At 43.5% G+C, this 20,567-nt stretch overlaps 1 protein-coding gene across 2 annotated transcripts in view; it reads left to right on the forward strand.

Annotated features, from left to right (window-relative positions):
- EGLN3 (egl-9 family hypoxia inducible factor 3) overlaps positions 1-20,567 on the forward strand; it is a 253,852-nt gene that overhangs the window by 85,907 nt on the left and 147,378 nt on the right. For both annotated transcript variants that reach the window (XR_009539603.1, XR_009539604.1), the window contains exon 6: positions 17,180-17,245. The gene's annotated coding sequence lies outside the window, so the exon portion shown is untranslated. The remainder of the gene's footprint in view (positions 1-17,179; positions 17,246-20,567) is intronic.

The following is a 20,567-nucleotide window of genomic DNA, read 5'->3' on the forward strand; positions in this document are numbered from 1 at the left end:
TGTGAGGTGATACCTCATTGTAGTTTTGATTTGCATTTCTCTAATAATTAGTGATGTTGAGCAGCTTTTCATGTGCTTCTTGTTGGCCTCTAAACTGTCACTTTGGGGCCATAGACAGGGTGGCAATTCTCTGAGAAGAGCAAGCAAAACTAAATCTAATTTACCTAAATACTTACCTGCTTTCTATGACCATGTCCGATATTATGCTAGAGAGATTTTAGGAGTTCTAGCTCAGTAATCAACATTAATTCACTGCTTCTACCACCTGTGATAACTGGGTGATTGCCTGAATCAATTCAACATTTATTGAGCACCTATACTACATATTAGTTACTGGTTATACAAAAGTAGTGCTTGCCTCTGATGTACCTGCTGTTTCATGGAGGAGACAAGTGATAGATTAATAATTATAATATATTGTGAATGTTGCAGTAGAAGCCTCCAGACTAAGTACAAAGGGCTTATAGAAGAGAATGGAATTAATTAGCCAAGGAGAGCAGTGGAGGGGAAGCAATTGGAGAGGATCTCGTGATAGGGATGACATGTGCCTTGGGTATTTAAGAACGCATAGGAGTTTGCCAGGCTGGCAAATGGAAAATAGAATGGGAAGGGGCACAAGGACCTTCAGATCCATCCTCTGGTTTACATTTTGTTGTTCTGAAGTTTATAAAATAGGAGAGATGACTTGGTCAGATTGGAGTTTCAGAGAACTAATTCTGGTGGCAGGAGGTGGGGGATGGTCTGGAAGGGGATTAGTGGAGGCAGGAGACCAATTAGGAGGCTGCTACCCTAGTTGTGAGAGATGATGAGGGCCTGACCTAAGGCAGTGAAGGCTGGGATGGATCTGAAGTAGTACATCTGGGACCAGTGAAACATAAACGCTGAGGGACAGGATGGAGCTGGGACTATTTTAAGGAGTCTCATTTGCCCGCTTAGTTGGACGGTGGTGTCATTCTCTGGTAAAGGACTCAAAGAAGGAAGAGGTGTCTTGGAGGGAGGATGATGAGTGCGTTTTGACGTGGTGTTGAAGAGCCTGGGGAACATCCTGGTGAGACGTCTGTAAGCGTGTAGGGATCTGGAGGTCAGGAGAGAAGTTTGTTTGATGCTGCTTGGGAGAAGCCTAGGCCTAGAACTAGCCCTGCAAGTAGAAACGACAGCTCCAGCCGGACCCTAGACTCATCCTGGGACCTGAGCCTCCAAGTCTGTTTCTGCCTGGTGCCCTGGTTTGTTCTGGTTGGTTATCTGCCCCGAGCCTGGAGTTCTGTCCCGCACATACATCACCACCGTAGCTGCTGCTTTGTTACCCTGTTCATGTTCTCAGTGTTGGCTGCCTGCTGCTTCCTTGGATTTCTGAAAGTTGCCTTTCCAACTTGTAAAAGGCCAGACTGTTGCTGGTGGTCGTCTGGACTGTATTGCCTTTTGTCTTTGGAGACCCTCTAGGAAGCCATGGTCTGTCTGTGCAAAGAACCACCTCTCATGCCCCGGGGCGGGGGGGGGGGAGATGGGGGAGATTTTACCCAGTACCTACAATCAAGTCTCCGTAGCTGACATTCACCTTGCCTTGTGCTGCAATAACCAGAAAGCAATTTGACTTTAAAGAAATACGTATATAAACATGTCCTGAGCTCTCAGTAGTCGGGCAGGTTGGGGGTTTGCTGCAGTCATTTAAAGAGAAGATGGCCTTTAGAATTACAACATCGCTCAGCTTTCGGAAGGCAAGCAGAGGTGGGGAGTCGCAATAAATCAAACATGTAGGTGTTGCCCCCAAGTGGTATGAAGTAGGTTAGGTTCCAAGGATCACTTTCTCTGCATGGCACCTTGAAGACCTGATGGAGGTGGTGTTTTAAAACATGACGTCAGCAAAGCCCTCGATTTGTAAATTGGGGAGCTCATCTACAATTGTTTGGGATTTGTCAGAGGTAAAATCCTGCTACCCCCGACCCCAGCACATCTACTCGTGTCCACCCTGCTCCACTCCCGAATCCCAGCTGAGTTACAGCTGAGTCTGGAGGGGGTTACAGCTTTTACCTTGTCCATCATGGACACACCTGGGCCACCTTTACCTTTCCTCCTCACAGGATTGTGCCCTTCTGAGGGATGTCCTAGGACCTTTCTCTGGAAGACAGAGCACTAGACTGAGACAGGAGAATTAAGTTCTGGTGTAAGTGCAGCCACAACGAAGTTGGGTGGCCTTGGGCAAGTCCTTTGACCTCCCTGGGCGCTGGTTTCCTTATTCACGCGGTAAGGGAGGTCACTGAAACACCTGGACAAGATAGTGCACCTTTCAGTTGGATCCATCGCCTTGTCCATTTCAGACCGTCCTCCCACTCCCTCCCCAGTTTCTGAGGGAAACCCACAGCTTGCTCACAGCTCCTGCCGCCCAGGCAGCCAGGTCTCATATGTACTATTTGAGTCTCTTCCTCATGCCCCACCTTCATCTTACTGGCCCGGGGATAAGTTTGCGACCCAGGAGCAATCCCTTTATAAGCTGGCTTTGTGGCTCAGGCTTAAAAAAGATGAACTGGATTCATCTCTTTTTTGGGGGAAATTTGAACAAAGGCCTTCCCCTCTCCGAAAAATATTTTTCAGTTAACAGTAAGGATAGAAGAGATTCTAGACCCCATAAGGCTCAACTGAACTTGTTTTCTATCCTTGGATGTTCTTTGAGATTTAAGGCTGCATCCGTCTAATAATCTTGCTTTCCCTGGACACAGAACCTTGACCAGGCTATAGCAGTGGGAGGAGGAAGCTTCTCTCCAGAGTTGCTAATATTTAGTGGGAGAAACAGACAAGTAACCCACCTTCAGCCTCTCCCCACTTCAGGATAATCTTCTACTCCTAGATTAGAGGAAGAGGGAGTTAGTCTTCTATCTGCTCCTGACCTGCCCACACTGCTGCTGTCTTCTATATGATATGCTCAGAAAAATTCGCGTGCAAACCCCCGAACTGCCATTTATTAGTTGTGTGACACTGAACAAATGACTTAACCTCTGTACCTCAGTTATCATGTCTGAAAGATGGGGATGATAATCATATTTATTCCATAGAAGTGCTGTGAGAATTACATGAGCACTGCACTTCGCTCTACTGTTTAACTCCTGGGTTTTAAACATGAACACATACCTGAGGGGATGATCCATCATCCTCACCTCTGCACTGCTTCAGTGCATGTTTTCTAATTGTGGTCAGTCAAAGAATTTGGCATGGAAACCAAGGAACAGTAGGACCGGGAACCTGCCCAAACTCTCACAGCACATTTATGACAGGAACAGACGCAGAATTTGCTTTCCGTGGCTCTTGGCTCAGTTTCATGTTCTTCATGTTGTATTGCCTCTGTGTATGGGTGTGTGTGTATTCATGTGTATGTGTCAGTGTGTGATCGTGTATGTGTGTATGTACTGATTTCAACTTCTATAAATAAATCGCCACCAGCTGATTATTCCACTGCAGCTCAATAGAAGAGACCTCCCAATAGTAAGGTGGAGAGCTTCCAAGGGAAGAGACAGGTTCAGGTAGGATAAATTCCTAGCCCTGACAACTTTTAGTCTTTTCTGTCTTAAGGGGCAAAAAGGCAAATGAATAATAAACAAATAAAATTCACATTAACCCGAGAAGGATCTCACACTGTGTTTTGAAAGGGGAAAAAAAAAAAAAGAGAGTTGAGCTAGCAGATCTAGTCCACGATGATTTAACAGGTGAGAGGGAGTGAGCTCCGATTGTTTCATGTCTCAGTCTATTAGGTACTGTGCAGCGCAGCAGATCCATTCTAATTTATACAGTTGTTCAGCAAAACTTTTGTGGGTTTTTAAATTGACTGTAATGTTTAGCAATTGGAATATAAATTTATTCAAGCCTCTTATTTGGTTGCCTCAATGGCGCATTACAAAGTGTTTTATAGTGTCTGATCTGCTTAAGTTTTACAATCAGCTTCTGTGGTTCCACACTTTGTATCGCTAGTGCTTGCTGTGGGGCTGGCTGTCCCTGCCTCCTGTTGGTCCCAAGGCTGCTCCCAGGGGCTGGTGAGGGGCTCTCCAGGTGAGCCTAAGGTGTCAACAGCCATTTCTTTGGTTCTCTCCTTTTCTGGGATTCTTACCAACTGTCTGTGGTCTAAAGCAACAGATACTAGTTTGATGTCATCCCACTTGGGGCTTAGTCCAGGCTAAGATGAGGAAATACTAAATTCCCACACTTCTTTCTCTCATGGTTTCTTCTTTTATGACCAGACTTCTTGCCATAGACTATTATAGCCAGTCTTCACTCTGCCATGGGCCCGCTTTGTCCTTTGTGATCTGCCTTCTCCAGAAACCCTCCTACCGAAACTGCTTTCTCGGAGATCCACAATGGCCTCCGGTTGTCAGACTTAAGTGCCTGTGTTTTCTGGTGTCTGTAGTACTTCACATTGAACACACTTTTCTCTTGAGACCGTTTCTCCCTTGATCAGCCTGACATAAGCGTTACGTCTCCTGCGTTCTCTCATCCTTCTCTACATTCTCGTCTTCCCACACGTGTCTGGGAATAGCCAGCTGTCACCATCCTACACAGTGACGGGCACAGATCATACCTTTAAAGACTTCCCTGGACATTTCCCCCACCTGCTTCCTCCTCTGAACTTCCCTCTGGGTGCATTTTTTTTTTTTTTTCTTTGTGGTACGCGGGCCTCTCACTGTTGTGGCCTCTCCCGTTGCGGAGCACAGGCTCCGGACGCACAGGCTCAGCGGCCATGGCTCACGGGCCCAGCCGCTCCGCGGCACGTGGGATCTTCCCGGACCGGGACACGAACCCGCATCCTCTGCATTGGCAGGCGGACTCTCAACCACTGCGCCACCAGGGAAGCCCTGTGCATTTTTTTTTTTTTAATGCTATTGACCACATTTTACTTTGTACTCACGGCCATAGCTGGGCTCCCCTTTCCCACGACTGGAAACTCCTTGAGGGCAGGGACTGACACGGCTTTGAAATTTCTGTGGTGCCTGGCACACAAGAGTTTCTCCAGTTAACCCACTTTCCAATGTGTTTTTTTGAGACGAGAAGAAAAAGGATTTGGGGCTGCTGAGGAGAAAGAAAAGGTATGAGTGAAGTGAGATGAGGCTGCAGAGGTAGTAGGAAAGGGCCAGATGGAGAAGGGAACTTTAGAATTCTCTGAGGAGTCTGGATTTTACCCAGAGAACTGTAATCAACACAGGAGTTCAAATGAGCGAAACGATATGGTAAAATCGGCCTTCAAAACCCTTTCTGGCTCAGGTGCAGGCAAGAATGGAGCGGGGCAGACAAAAGATGATAACTTTGTTGAGGTCAGTGAGAAAAAGGGAAGAGATTTGAAGAAAAAAAAAAAAAAGAATCCGGTAGGGAGAATGGACAGGAATCACAACTGATTGGATGTGAGGGATAAGGGGAAGAACAGGATGAAAAGTTCTTGCCAAACTTTGGACTTAAACAGCTGGCTGCATTGGGGTACAGATTTCATAATGAGAGACTGATTCAGCTGTGGGACTGCAGGTGGAGGGGCTGGGGAGAAGGAATTCCATTTGGGACCCGTTGAAGCTGGATGTGCCTATGAGACATTCAGGTGAAGATGTGGGTGGGACTAAAACTGAAACATTATGGATGTGGAGATGGCCGCTGGATCCTTGGGACTAGACAAGAGCATCTAAAAGGGAGTCGATAAGAAAAGCAGAGAGCCCGAGACAGAGCCTGGAAGATGCCAGCGTCTGGGTTGGACTAGAGAAAGCAGTCAGCCACGAACACTGAGGAGGAGTCTGGGGTTTCTGAGCCCGAGGGACAGCAGGGTTTCCAGAGGGTCACCTGCCTTACACACTGTGGAGCAGCCATGTAAGAAGAGAACTGAGGGGTGCTTGCTGGGGGCGGTGGAGCAGATCAGGCGGAATCTGGTGGGAATGGGCTGAGAGGTAAGCGGGGAGTGAGGAAGCATGGAGTCTGGGCTGTAGAAAGCTCTGCTGAGAAGTTTTGCGGCAAAGTGGGGAGAAATAAGGGCCTCAAGGGACATATGGGTTGTGGGGTGGCTTGGTTTGGTTGCCGTATATTTATCTTTAAGGCAGAAGAGACTAGAGCGTGCTTTAGCGTGGGAACGGAAGGGGCCTGGGAAGGGGGAGAGGACAATGTACTAGTCAGGTCCTCACAACCGACCTAGGGAACAGGTTCTCTTTTATAGATGGGGAAACGGGTTCACAGAGGTTAAGTGACTTGACCAGCGTCACAGGTGGTCAGTAATAGAGCCAGCACTTGAACTCTGAGCTGATTCCCAAACCCCTGCTATTGCTGTTACTATTACATTGACATTAGGGGCCAAATTTTTTTCTTTAAAGGTTTTTTTTTTTTCTTAAATTAATTAATTAATTTTATTTTTGGCTGCGTTGGGTCCTCGTTGCTGTGCATGGGCTTTCTCTAGTTGCGGCGAGTGGGGGCTGCTCTTCCTTGTGGTGCGCGGGCTTCTCACTGCGGTGGCTTCTCTTGTTGCGGAGCACGGGCTCTAGGCGTGTGGGCTTCAGTAGTTGCGGTGTGTGGGCTCAGTAGTTGTGGCTCGCAGGCTCTAGAGCGCAGGCTCAGTAGTTGTGGCGCATGGGCTTAGCTGTTCCGTGGCATGTGGGATCTTCGCGGGCCAGGGCTCGAACCCCTGTCCCCTGTACTGGCAGGCAGATTCCTAACCACTGCGCCACCAGGGAAGTCCTTTTTTTTTTTTTCTTAACTGTGCTGTGTACTTCATGCTGGTGAAAAGCTTGCAGTATACCAAAGAAGGCTTTTCTTTTTAAGACCTAGGGTAATTGAACCGCATGCAGCGTTATAATATTGGAAATGAATGGATCTGATCGGAGGGAAGCCTCTTCCCACACATTGTGGTCTGAGATGCAGTAAACATATCATAATATAAAAATCCCTTCTGTGCTCCCTGTCTGAACAGGAGGCAGCAAATACTTATCAGCACGGGGCAGTTAATGAAGCTTGCCCCATTCGGCTTCTTCCTCACAAAGGGCTACTTGGATTTTTGTTGTGATTGTTCAATGCACATTCTGCCCCCTTGTGGCCAAGCTTTCCCACGACCTGAGGGGTATCCACCCAAACCCCTGCAGGGCAGTATTGCTGGAGCTGCCTTGCACCTTGCAATCTCTCTGTCCAAAGCATTCATTCTCTTGCATGAATTGCTCTGTTCCTTTCATTCAGTCCTTTCTCTCTCCATGCCCTACAATAACGTGCTGACTGATTGAAAAATCCAGGGGACCCGAAGTCCAGTGCCATTTCATAGCCATAGAGCCTTGAATGGGGTTGTTACCATTTGAGAGCCTGAGCCTGTAGGTATGGACATGGGCTTTGGAGGCTCCAGGCGCAGTGTAGGCACCCACCTGCTAAACTATTAGTTTCTTCCCCTGTGACATGGGGAAAATGTCACCTGCCTCAGGACTTCAAGGCCAAATGTATGAAAATGGCCTGGAACATCATAGTTGTCCAGTAAGTAGATGTTGGTTCTCATCTTTCTTTGGCCTAACTGCTTTATTTCTGGGACGATCTTCTAAGAGTAAGTGAGAGCTGTCTCTATGACAACGGTTTAGCAGTGTTGCCCTATTGTGATGGTCTGGTTTTTTGTCCATATCCCCACTGGACCATAAGCTTTTGTGAGGTTAGAGATCTTGTTTGTGTTTCCACTGCTCAACACATAAGCCATTCAATAAATCTTTGTTGAATGAATAAAAACCAATATGTGGGTCTTAATGCCAATCATCTCAGGCCACTTTTTAGGCTCACTAAGTTTTGAGAACTCCTGCTTTAGAAGTTCTACTTATTAGGAATCAAGCCATAAATAGAATCTAATTTGGGCCTTATCTTTGCTCTCTAAAATTTGCTTCATATCTGATGACTTTTGACCTCGGCTGGAAACCAGAGATCATGACCTTCTGCCAGATACTTTGTGAGAAGGGCTGGTACGTGTGTCTATAGAATGGGGTCTGATGTAATTATGAGGCTTTTCTGAAGGGCTTGAACTTGGTTTATGGTTAAGGGGATTATTACAGAAAAGACAATTAGCATCTCACTTGCTGACTGTATGCTTGAAATCTTTCCAAATCAAACAGTGTTTTTTTTTTTTAATATTCAAAACATTTAAAAATTATTTAGTTTTTGATTAGAAATGGCCCTTTCTGTTTCCTGACGCTTTTTTTTTTTTGAGCCAGCGTCTTTAGGTTTCCAAATGAGTTCATGGAGATGATCTGATTCACTCTAGTTCCAGGAAAGCTGCTCTCCTTCTTCTTCTTTTTATTTTTAATATATATATTTATTTATTTATTTGACTGTATCAGGTCTTAGTTGCGGCACGTGGAATCTTTGTTGCTGCATGTGGGATCTTTTAGTTGCAGCATGTGAACTCTTAGCTGTGGCATGTGGGATCTAGTTCCCTGACCAGGGATCAAACCCAGGACCCCTGCAATGGGAGTCTTAACCACTGGACTACCAGGGAAGTCCAAAAGCTGATCTAATGTTGCTGTCTCTCTTGACCTTCTTGGGATATCAATTGTACAAGCACAGAAAAAAAAGCCCAGGCTTTCCTCTGGTCTTCTGTTGCCAGCGTGCTTCTGCAGAACTTTGTCCCCAAGGAAAACCACTTACGAGACCCCCAATCTTGGGGCAGATGCCTCAGTCATTTCCACGGCTCCTGCCTCAAGTGACTATTTTAATGTTTAAGTTTCAGGAACTCTTCATTTGGGAGAAACCCAATCCTCTTCTCTCTCATGAATTAAAACAAGAACAAAGAAACCAGTCTGGTCAGAACATTGAAGTGAGGGAGGAAGGTAAAGCCTGAGCAGCATGATGCTGGCAGGTGTTTGCTCCCCGATCCAGGGAGTGTTAACAAGAATATTTATTACATGCCAGGCGTTGTGCTAATCTTATCACAGGCCATATATCTAATATGATCTTCACAACAGCAGCTGTGTTGTGGCTACGTGGCTTCCATTTTACAAAGGAGAAACTGAGGCTCTGCGTACACAGCCATTGAATGACTTGATAAGGATCATGCAGTCAGGAAGTAAGAGCTAGGATTCCAATTGAGGCTCATTTGACCCACATTCTTTTTTTCTTTTTTTTAATATTTATGTATTTACTTGGTTGCGCTGGGTCTTAGTTGTGGCACTTGGGCTCCTTAGTTGCAGCTCATGGGCTTCTTAGTCGCAGCACATGGGTTCCTTAGTTGTGGCATGTGGGCTTCTTAGTTGCGGCATGCGAACTCTTAGTTGCGGCATGCATGTGGGATCTCGTTCCCTGACCAGGGATTGAACCTGGGCCCCCTGCATTGGGAGCACGGAGTCTTATCCACTATGCCGCCAGGGAAGTACCCCCACATCCTTAAAAGTGGACCCCAAGGATGTGTGCTGATGATCCCCTAGGGAGATGCTGATGCTGTGCCAGCTCTAGCTCTCTGGAACCCATGGAAACGGCTCCTCTAACAGCGTGGTCTTTGTAATGCAATCAGTACCTCCTTTGACTTGGAAGTGTTAGGTCTTGATTTCTCCCTACCCAAAAGTCTGAATCAGTCTTGGTCTGAAGATCCAGTTTTATTTTATAGAAATTCAGTTGATTTCTCCATTGTCTCTGAGTGGTCCTGCTGCGTTTCTTTCTTCCCCTGACTTTTCTCCTTTTTTCCTTTGCCTATAAAGAGTGTTCTCTTTCAATCTTGCTGGGTGATTTGGCACCAGTTCTTCATTAGTGCAAACGGCTTCTCCTTTTAGACAATCAATATATCATGGGCTAAGGAGAGTGCTGGTGGCAGGCCCAGGGAGGGATGACAGAAAGCCTGGGGAATGGGTTGAAGTGATGGCTGAACACCATCCAGCAAGGCAGGAGGGAGGCAGGAAAAGAGCCAGAAGTACCAGGGAGAAGGCGGGTGGAAGGGCAGGTGCATGGAAAAGTGCCAGGAATGAGTGCAGAAACAAAATGGGTTTTGTGGAAACACTGTTGCTCACATTAACCCCAAAGTTCTTTCCTGTTGAGAAGATAACAGTGGGAAGTTAAATCCCTTGCTGCTAGAGTGTGGGGTGAGGTGGAGAAGCTTGCTGATCTGGACTGCAGGCGGCTTGGTAAAGCCATACATGGGGGAAGAGAAGCAGTTGTTTTTTTCTTTGAAACAAGAGGAGCTATTGATTTGATGGTTGGCGCTGCCTTTGCAGTGTGTTGGGGGCTGGACCTCCTCTGTGATCTCCCCTCGGACACAACTTCTTCTGCTTGGGCTGCTCTCAATAGGAAATCTCCCCGTGTGAGGTGACGTTCTCCAGGTTAATTTCATGTAATCCACGGGGATTTTGAGTTGATGGTGGGATCTCTGTATTGCACCTGTTGACTCTTTTTCCTGAGACAGTGCAGTAGAAGGAGTAAGCAGTTGCCAGGGCAGGGGGGTAGAAACTTTCCATCACCTTTTGTTCCCAATCTTCAGAGCAGTAATGACAGAATCTGGGCACAGTATTGATGGAATAGAGAGACTTGTTTCTGGAAGATTTCTCTCCAGCAAAAACAGAAAATCCTATTCAATGAACCCAACGTAAGTAAACCAAACCATACAAAAAAATACGAAGTCATATTCTGTGGTAGCCAGCATCCTAAGATGACCCTCAATGACCATGTCCGTGTATAATCTCCCCTTGAGTGTGGGCAGAGAGGGTAACTTGCTTCTAACCAACAAATCATGGCAAAGGGGATGGGTTATTACTCTCATGATTATGTTACCTTATATGGCAAAGGTGAAAAGATTTGATGGCTATGATTAAAGTCCCTGATTGGTTGACTTTAACCAAAAGGGGCCTAGCCTAAGTGGTCTTACCCAGTCAGGTGAGCCCTTACAAAAGGGTCTAAAGATCAGAGACAGAAGTAGTCAGATACTTCTGTCAGCCTTGAAAAACCAAACTGCCATGTTAGAGAGAGGGTCGCATGGCAGTTGTCTGTGCGTGGCCTCCAGGAGCTGATGTCCTCAGTCCTACAACTGCAAGGAATTGAATTCTGCCAACAACCAGTGAGCCTGGAAAAGGACCCCACACCTCAGACAAGATCGCAGCCCCTGCTGACCCCTTGATTTCAGCCTGGCAAGACCCTGGATAGAGGACCAAGCTAACCCACACTTGGTCTCCTGTTACACTGAACTGGGAGGTGATAAAGCTGTGTTATTTTAAGTGGCTAAATTAGTGGTAATCTGTTCGGCAGTAATAGAAAACAAATACAGATCCTGGTGGGTTTTTTTGTTTTTGCTTTTAATGAAATCTCGACAAGTCTTCAAGATGCCATCTACTTTAAGACTTTATTGTCACTAACCTAAATTGGAGCCACAATCATTCTCTCCTTCAATCACTACCTGCCATGACTCTCTGGAAACCACCTCTCAGGAAGTTCTGTCACAAAGGGCTTCCTGTGAGCTTGCTTCTGGGGGCTGCAGGAAGAGAAATAAAACAAAGAGGTGCTTTTCTTCTGGTTCTTGTGTTGTGAACTGATGGTATGCAAATTCCTGCGTACATTAGGCACAACCCTTCCGTAGGCTTTTGAGCTCTCTCAGCAGTGGTCTAGTGAGGGAGACTGCAAGGGAAGGTACTTCTGGGACTGCGGGCTCCCTCCGGTATGTAAATCATCCAGCAATAGGCACATGACTTCTCAGGGTGGCAATCCTGTCCTCCTGGCCTTCTGAGACATTGCCTGAGGGTTAAAAAGCCTTCATGTTTTGCTGCCCTTTAGCCCATTTTTGTCGGGAGCATCTTCAAGAGCGTGGACAACGTGATTTTGTTGTTTAAAGTATAGAATTTAGACTCATAAAGGCTGGGGATGCCAAGACACAGTGCTGACTTGGCTGTGTATTTCATTGCACTGGACTGGTCTCTACTGGAGTTGTTTACAGTGCCGGACTTCCAGTAAATATGGCAGCCTCACTGTACTCATTTTGGCATTAGCAGGCTCAACACTGTGCCCTGGGATATTTGTTCAATGAATAAATCCTGTTTTACAGAGAAGGAAACTGGAGGCCATTAGGGACTCAAACTCTTGCCCAAGGTCGCACAGCTTGCTAGCAGCAGAGCTGGTTCTGGAACCCCAGCCTCCTGAGTTCCTGTGCCTTTCTTTCCACCCTGCGTCCCACAGGCCATCTCCACGGCCACCCTGGCCTCCATCAGGCAGCTCTTCGCTCCGTTTCCGTGTCATGTGCACGCTGCCTGATGGCCTCCCTGTCCAATTCCCTCCAGTGCCGTTTTCAGCTTCACGCTTCATGAATTTTATTCGCAATCGATAAATAAACCTATTATCATCAGGGTTTTGTATTCTCATCATATATCGTCATCTGTCATAAACCATTTCATGCAGGAGTCCGGTTCATTCAGCATATCCCACTCATCTTTATTTCCGAGTCAGTGACTGAGAGACAAACCCAAAGTGCATAGTCCAAGAATTCAGCTTTTACTCCATAACAGAATGTCAAACGATAAACATCGTATTTAGACGTTATTATATTTGAGATTCATGCCGGGGGAGAAAAAAAGTCATTACCTTGTCAGGCTCTCTGTACTTATTGGAAGTGACAAAGTATTTTGTTTTTCTATTCAAATGGTGTGGATCTGATGGAAAAGCGGCTTTTCGTTAAGCTGTGTTTTCAAAATGTGGTGGCTTCTGGCCATATCTGCCGGTTTGTGGAGGCAGCTGATCGGGGTGTAGCTCTGGATTGTCAGATAAGTCGGAGTCGCAGTTACGTATCAAAGTATCCTTTGTGGGAGAAGCTCAATTATACCGGCTGTCTAATTAGGATCCCCACTTCTCGGTTACTGCCACAGTCCTTGGGAGCAGCAAATATTACTCAATAGATTCCCGAGCGGGAGAGGCAAACACTCCATGACTGGGATGGTTTATGGTCAAGGAATTTTAATTGAAGGGTGAGCAACTAGGATTCTAAATCATAGTTGATAGTTCTTAACCCTAGGATAAGTAGTACTGAGCTCTCTGTTGTTTCCCAGCCCTTTACGTGTCAAAGTAGTAATAGATAACGGTGATATTTATGATATCCTGGGACAAAACTGACATTCTGGGCTGGCAGCCATCAGCCCCAAGGATGAATGTCGGGCATCCTGTGACTGTTCATGGTGCGCTGGGTGGGAAGCTGTGCTCTGAGAAGGAATGGCCGTGCAGGCTCAGCTTGTTTAAGTCTTACATCTTCTGAGTTTTCTTGGGTCCCATTTTCAATATAAAAGAAAGGTCTTTTATAGAACCTTCTTTTAAAGAACCTTCATAGAGCCAATGTGGTATGTATGTAGGTTCTGTTCTGCAAGTCTGGAGAGGCTGCTCTGTTTGGTAAAATCCAAATCAAAACAGAGGCGAAGGCGGTACCTCTTCCAGCCGATTACGTGTGTGGATCTCATCCTATAAGCAGCCTGATGCTCACGTGCAGGCAGCGCAGCACATGAAATATAGGAGGGTTCTTTGAACAAGGAAAGACTGGAGGAGAAAATCAGGGTTGAGAGGTGTTGAATATCTTTTACTTTGACATGGGCTGTAATTGACATTTATTGGGAACGTATTTGCTGGGAACTTGAGAAATGCCTTACATGCTTTATCTTTCTCGATGTTCCCAACAACCAGTGAATAAGACCTTCGCTTTCTCCGGTTTTACAGAGGAGGAAACTGAGGCTTTGAGAAGTTAAGCAACTAAGCTAGGAACAGCTGGGATTAAAACCCAAGTCAGACTCCAAATCACGTGCTGAGAATGTCTCCCTGTGCGGCTCCCAGAACGCCGAGGGAGGGGTACAGGGCCTGATCCTGGGAAGAGTTTTATAATCAAACGTGAACGTGATTTTCTTTGTTTGATACTAAGCCTGAAGACTGTTGTCGTTCTTATATCTGCTCCTCACTTTTCCTGCCTTGGACAAATTCCTTAACCTTTGTACCTTAACACATTATTCATTTATTTATTTAAATTAATTTATTTATTTTTGGCTGCGTTGGGTTTTCGTTGCTGCATGAGGCTTTCTCTAGTTGCAGTGAGTGGGAGCTACTCTTCATCGCGGTGCGTGGGCTTCTCATCGTGGTGGCTTCTCTTGTTGCGGAGCACAGGCTCTAGGCACGCAAGCTTCAGTAGTTGCAGCACATGAGCTCAGTAGTTGTGGCTCGCGGGCTCTAGAGCATGGGCTCAGTAGTTGTGGCTCGTGGGCTCCAGAACGCAGGCTCAGTAATTGTGGTGCACAGGCTTAGTTGTTCCGCGGCATGTGGGATCTTTCCGGACCAGGGCTCGAACTCGTGTCCCCCGCATTGGCAGGCAGATTCTTAACCACTGCACCACAGGGAAGTCCCTACATTATTTATAAAAGGAGGACGATGATATTGCAGTTGTCAGAAGGCAAGAATGCTTTCTCCATTGTGAGATACACATGGTTTTAGAAAAGGGCTCTTTTCTAAAACCTTGCGGTCCCTTGCGGTCCAGTGGTTACGACTGTATGCTTTCACTGCCAAGGGCCCAGGTTCAATTCCTGATTGGGGAAATAAGATCCCACAAGCTGTGCAGTGTGGCCAAAAAAAAAAAGTACTTTTAACGCTTTAATATTGGATTGTGAGCCTAAGAAATACTGGGTTGGCCAAAAAGTTTGCTCGGGTTTTTCCATAAGATCGTACTAAAAACCCGAACGAACTATTTGGCCAACCTAATAATAAAGGAGAGTTAGTATTTTCTTAGCTACAATTCATGGCCAAGAGGCTATGGCATTTACTGAATTTTTTTCAGTCCAGTAAGCAATATATCTAGTCACTAAATAATGACTAGAGATTGCTAAGGCCACTGAGATTACCCCAAGAGGAATGTTACCTTGGGAGAAAAATATCTTCTTAGCAGCTGATGAAAGAATTTTCTGTGGGGCCTGGCCTTCTGAAAAGAACTCTGATAAACTCACTCCAGTGGGGAAACAAGCCTTAGGCCTCCTTTTCTCCAGCAAGAAGAAACAGACAAGGAGAATCTGGACCTCACGAATCACTTTCTCCCACCTGAGTCTGAAGCCCAGCGCCAGCAGTTACTAGTGGTTGACCTTGGACAAATTACTTAATTTCTTTATGCTTTGGTTTCCTCATCTATAAAGCTGTAATCACAAGAATATCAACCTTTGAGGGTTGTTACGAAGCTTGAATAACAGCTCTTATCTTGCACACAGTTTAAAACAGAAAGGGGGAACATTCTAACCCAGAGTGGGGACATTCTAACTCTGAGGCTTTGTAGTGAGAATGAAAAGGATTTGAGGGGAGGACAGTAATGTCTAATGGGAATCTGTTAATTTGTATAGTATATCTTCTCATTGTTCTCTCCAACAGTCTTCCTGATTTTGGAAATAAAAAAATATAGAAAAGATCTGGTAACTGACTATACTGCTGAACTGAATGAATAAGCATTTTCAGAACTCTAATGGAAAACTGATGAATTCATAAAAGTGCTAACAAAAGATCAAGATGAAAAAAAAATTAATTACATGGGACTGAGTGAACTGATGGGGATGATTATAATTTTTGTGACTTTCTGTTTGAAAAATAAAAAAGAGACTGTCAAATGTTAAAAAAAATAAATTTGAATTCTAATTAAAAAATATATATATATAGAAAAGATAAAAATAATTATCTGCATTTTCACCACTCCAAAGCAATCACTGTTAATGGTTGGTTTATTTGTTTCCAGTTATTTTGGAAAGGCAAGGGGTGGGGGGTGGCTAGGAGGGAGGAAAGGTTATTTCTATTTCTTAAAATATTATAGGCTTATTATAAATAATTCAACAATGCAGAAAATATAAGGGTAAAATTTAAATCACCCCAAATTCTACTCTCTAGACGTTACTATTCTTAGTAGATTAGCTGCAAATATTTGTGTGTGTGTATATGTGTATGAGAGAAAACAGGTAAAAATGTTAATAATTCTGGAGTTATATAATAGGTATATGATGGTTTACTTTTGGGGTTGTTTGAAAATTTCCAGAAAATGTTAAAAAAAGAAACTTTAAAAACTGGAATCATAGTATATACTCTTTTAAATAAATACTTAGTTCAAGTTTACTGAGTTTAATAGAAAAAAAAATACACGAGTAAAACTAAAGAATGCTGAATTTTGAATAATTATTTTTTTCTACCATAAGAGATACCATTTCATTTTTTAAAATTGAGGTAACACTGATTTATAACATTATGTAAGTTTCATGTGTACAACATTATGTTTCTACTTCTGTATACACTACAACATGCTCATCACCAAAAGTTTAGTTTCCATCTCTCACCATACAGTTGACCCCCTTTAGCCATTTCACCTTCCCCCACCCCTCTTCCCCTCTGGTAACCAGTAATCTGTTCTCTGTATGTATGTGTTTGCTTTTGTTTGGTTTGGTTTGGTTTGCTCATTTATTTATATTTTTATATTCTACATATAAGTGAAATCATATGGTATTTGTCTGATTTATTTCACCTAGCATAATATCCTCAAGGTCCATCCATGTTGTTGCTAATGGCAAGGTTCTATCTTTTTAATGGCTGAGTAGTAGTCCATTGTGTGTGTGTGAGTGTGTGTGTGTGTGTGTGTGTGTGTGTGTGTGTGTGTATATTTATATACCACATTTTCTTTATCCGTTCATCTGTCGATGGACACTTAGATTGTTTCCATAAGAGATACTATTTTCTAAAAGATACTATTTTCTAATGCTTAAAAATAATTAAGGCAAACATTCAGTTGTGTGGAGTCATAGTCATTGTAGACAGTATCTACCTATGAAAGACAAGGACCTTGTTACTCTCATCCTCTCTTCATCTCTTCTCCTATACCTCTCAATTTTAGTTATATTTTTTTATTGTACAGGTTTACAACATTCACATTATCTTCAGTATTCATAATTTCTATAGTAGTATTGAATCAATGTTCAAACGGATTCAGTGTTTACCATTTGACCTTCTTAACATCTTTATTCTTGAATTAATTATTTTGCTGCATCTCTTAATTGGTTGGATTTCATGATCATAAAGTTTTTTTAAGAAGCTGCTTGTGTGTTTCATGTGTCCCATTGTCTTCCCATTGTACCCAGATGAAGTACTGGCTGGACGTATCTGAGTCACAGTTTCTTTCCATTAGAATGTTGTAGATATTTCTTCAATGTTCTCTGGCACCAATGTTTGAAACCAACTGATATTTTTTTCCTTTCTTCTTTAGGTGATTTTGATTCGGCTATCTGGATGCTGAATAATTCTTTCATTTTAATCTTTGGAGTTCAATAATGTAAGTAGAATTTGTCTCAATTTTGAACTTGTTATATCACATATTCCCAGAACTTGATGTGTAGCTTTAGTTTTTCATTTCAGGAGAATGCTTTTATATCTTTGAACATGTCTTCTGTTTCACTGGGGGAGGAGGGATATACTTCAGGAATCCTGATTATCCTATATTGAAAGGTCTTTTTATGTCTTCCATATCTATTAGCTTCACATTGATTTCTTTACATTTGTCTTTTCCTCTGCATTTACTGTATTTATCTCTAGTCATTCCTATGTGTTAGTAATGAATTTTCAGAAGTACTTAATCTATTCCTGGATTTTTCTAATTTTTATATTCATTTTATTATAATGTTGCTTCAGCTCTCAATTAGTTTTTCTAATTTACTTTTTCACCCCAACTGTTATTATTTTGTCCTTGAATTCCTTTTTTTAGAATTTATTTATTTACTTAGTTTTGGCTGCGTTGGGTCTTCGTTGCTGTGCACGGGCTTTCTCTAGTTGTGGGGTACTCTTCGTTGCAGTGTGTGTGCTTTTCATTGTGGTGGCTTCTTTTGCTGTGGAGCATGGGCTCTAGGTGCGCAGGCTTCAGTAGTTATGGCACGTGGGCTCAGTAGTTGTGGCTCACGGGCTCTAGAGCGCAGGCTCAGTAGTTGTGGCGCACAGGCTTAACTGCTCTGTGGCATGTGGGATCTTCCCAGACCAGGGCTCGAACCCGTGTCCCCTGCATTGGCAGGTGGATTCTTAACTACTGTGCCACCAGGGAAGTCCTGTCCTTGAATTCTTGATTTAAAAAATTCTTATTTCGTTGCTCTAGGGTGCAATGCACTTGTTTTTGGTTTGTTATGCTGTATTTGTGCACATAGTTTCCATACTGGCTTATTTTTGTTTGCTTGATTTATATCTTGCTCATGTTCAAGGAATTTTGTCTAGATTTTCTGTTTGCTCTGATATAGTTTGGATGACTTTTTAACTTTATTCCCACAATATCTCAAACCAATTTGCTTTTCCTCCAAATTATAGTATGAGACTGAGTTTCTACTTATTCATAATGTGAGAAAATGTCAGGATCTTGGGCTTAAGTTGGGGGGAGTGGGTGAAGGGAGAGAGCTCATCTCAGAGTTAAGCTGTCTTTGTTACACTATCTGGGCGCCTTCCCTAGATTCTTTTCATATGTTTTCTACAGCTTCACTGCATATCATTCAAGGTGTATTGAACATCTTCTCAGTAGTGCCTATTGCCCTGGGGCACTCACTTTGGCTCAGGTCTGCCCTGTCATTCATTTTCTCCATTTCATACATTTCTCCTGGCAATGGTTCCTGTCAGGAGAGGAGAGAGTTACGGTTAACGACTCTGCTTGCTACTCTCCAGGTCTGTGTGTATTAGTGAGAATGCTCGATATTTTGTTAAAATCAACAGTTTAAATTCTTGGGGGAAAGGATGAGGGATTGTTCAGAAATGGATTTGTGTTGAGCCTCTTCTCTTTGCTCCAAAATGTCTCATGTTGAAACTTATTAACAGATTATGACCCTTTTTGTATTTGGCTGCTGTCATGAAGTATTTTTGCTTTATCTGTTATTATTTTTTTCTTATTCTGTTAGGTGTCAAGGGACAAAAATTCAGTCTGCCATCTTAACATGACACCAAGTAATTTTTCAGTGATTCTACGTGGTTCACTATTAGTTGGTTTGAATAGAATTCCATTTTAAGAAGCTTGAATATGAGGAGGAGATAGCAAGGCCTGAGTTTCAGTGAGGTTGTATAAGAACCTGTAGGTCTATAATGTAAGTTATTAAAATTTATGCATATTTACACATGCATATTGAACAATGCTTATTTGAAAATGGGAACAAAATGCAATGACAAAACAGCAATTTCTGATGAATGGGAAAACCATGTTTTTGTTAGATAACCTTCAGGAATTTTGTTTGTTTCAAAAAGATTTGTTCATCTAGAAGGGAAACTGACACAATTAGTAAAGATCCAGAACATCAAAGTCAAACCAGAAATCGATTTTGAACCTATATTTCAGTCGGGCATGTGTCCTCCACAACATGATGTCAAGATGGTTGGTTCTTGGGGGCTGGAGTACCTCTCCTACAACTAAGAAGTGAGGGAAGTAGTTACACTGCAGGGTCAATGCTGATGGAGCCAAGGAAAGATGTAAAAAGTCACTTAGAAGAAGAAGCCTGGCCTCCTGGCTTGCAAGACTGTAACCTAATAGGCACTTATTTAAAGAAATAATGTGTCTAAAGAAGAGGGCTTGGTCTGTATGGGAAGCATAGGAAAAAGAGAATCACCAAGGATCCCTTTTCTTTTACCCGGTAACAGTTTTGTCCCTGGGAGTGGGAGAATTTACCGTCAGACTTCCAGAAATCCCAGTCCCCAAAGCAAGAGTGTCCCTATTGTGAGCCTGATGTTAAAACATGAGCTTCATCTGACTCCCCCTTTTCTGTTTCCGTGTCCTCACAGCAGTTTTCTGGTTCTAGTGAAGGTCTGCTCGTGTAGAGAGAGAAAGCAGAAAATATACAGATTTTAAATATTTGAGTCTTCCACAGTGATTTCTCATGGTAATGAGTGGCTTCTGATTACCATTTGGTTTTCCCTGACTACAGGGAGAAAAGGAGATTGTCATGCCAACCTGAATAATTCCAATCTGTGTGACATTTCTATTTCTCACTTTAAATTAATGTAGTGCCAGCCTGCTACTTTCCTCAGGTCAACTGTACATTTTAGTTAGTGTGAGTCCGTATTTTTCAGTCTGATTGCCCCTGGACATTGACAAGAGTGAGCCGGCCTTCTCTCTGATTCTACTTCTGTCTTCCATCTCTCTCTATCCCTCTCTATTCCTATACTGAACACAGTTCGATATTTGATTAATTCATCTGTATTAAAATGTGTTAAGACCAGATAAAATTTTAAATACTCTGAAGAAAATTTATATAAAATTTTTTGGACCTCATTTATCTTTACGTCTTTATTTTGGAACAAGAAGAATAACACAGGGAAACCGAGACAGTGTCTTGTAAAGGTCATTTTTATGTTGAGGACCTGTGTCTCCTCATTTGAAGTATAATGCTCTCTCTACTAAATTTCCTGTCCAACCTAATGGTACTGAGGCTACAGTAGAAGCAAAAGGTTACTGTGTGAAAGAGTGGGGCTAGCGCAGGGCATGGATATTTTCAGAGAACCCAAAGGTGAACTTGCTCTCCTGTTCACTTGCTCCAGCACTGCAAATGCTTGTCCCCATGGTGGTCTTGCTTGTCTCCAATTGACCTGTTCTTTAGAAAAGCCAGATGATGTGATAAAAAGCACAGAAACAAGGATTG

This window comes from Lagenorhynchus albirostris, chromosome 1, assembly GCF_949774975.1.
Source record: "Lagenorhynchus albirostris chromosome 1, mLagAlb1.1, whole genome shotgun sequence".
NCBI classification, from domain to species: domain Eukaryota; kingdom Metazoa; phylum Chordata; class Mammalia; order Artiodactyla; family Delphinidae; genus Lagenorhynchus; species Lagenorhynchus albirostris.